We start from the raw sequence: 1111 nt of genomic DNA, 5'->3' as shown, positions 1-1111 counted from the left end.
GTCTTATTTAAATCTTGATCCGCATTTGAAAGAAATTAAAGAAATTGGCGATTTTGGAATTCATCTCGTTTGGATAAAAACTCAATTATTTGATTGAAAAATAAATTATTTTGTTAAAAATGTAACTATTTTGTAAAAAAGTCCTCTTTTCTATCAAAAATTCAACTACTTTGGTAAAAAATGTTATTTCTTTTATTTTTAGGTTCACCTCTTTCGTTGAAAATACATTTTTGAAACTGACAATTAATCTATACCATTTTTGGTTAAAAAATCATGTATTTTGTTAACAATTCGTCTTTCTTTGTAGAAATTAAATTGCTTTATGAAAAATTTATACTTTTTGATTAAAAATTACTTTTTTCGGTTGAATTATCAACTGTAAATATTCTTTGGTTGCAAATTCGTTTTTTTGTCAATGCAACTATGTTGTTAAAAATTAAAATCATAGTTTTTGGGTGGAAAATTCGATTATTCACTTAAAGTTGAACTACTTAGTAAAAAAATTAATTTTTTCTTATTAAGGATTCATAATTATAGTTGAAAATTCAACTATTTGCATTTAAATTAGGTTAAAAATTCAGCTTTTTTGTAGATAATACTCTTTTTGACTTTAAAATTTTAAAATTTATTGAAATTAAATTGACCTTTTTTAGTAGAAATTTAATCTTTTTGGTTAAAAATGTATCATTTTTGGTCAAAAATGCAATTTTTTGGTTAAAATATGAACTGTACATCTTCTTGGGTTTAAAAGTCAATTATTTCACTAAAAGTTGAACTACTTTGTAAAAAAAAGTCTTTTTTTTAACAAGGTTTTATAATTGTAGTTGAAAATTTAACTATTTGGTTGAAAGTTTAACTCAACTTTTTGTAGATAATTCGTCTTTTTGACTTTAAAATTAAATAATTTTGTTGAAAATTCATGTATTTTGTTTGAATTTTGTCTTTTTTTGTAGATCATTAATTTTCTTGGTCGAAAATTCACCTTTTCCCTTGAAAATTTAACAATTTCGTATAAAAGATTTTTCTTTTTAAACCATTCAATTTGAAATTTTTTAATTAAAAAAAGGAAATTTCGTTAATTATCAGCAATATTTGACCGTTCATTTAAAAC

This window comes from Belonocnema kinseyi, chromosome 8 (assembly GCF_010883055.1).
Source record: "Belonocnema kinseyi isolate 2016_QV_RU_SX_M_011 chromosome 8, B_treatae_v1, whole genome shotgun sequence".
In the NCBI taxonomy this organism is placed as follows: domain Eukaryota; kingdom Metazoa; phylum Arthropoda; class Insecta; order Hymenoptera; family Cynipidae; genus Belonocnema; species Belonocnema kinseyi.
Note: the sequence above shows the minus strand (reverse complement) of the source record.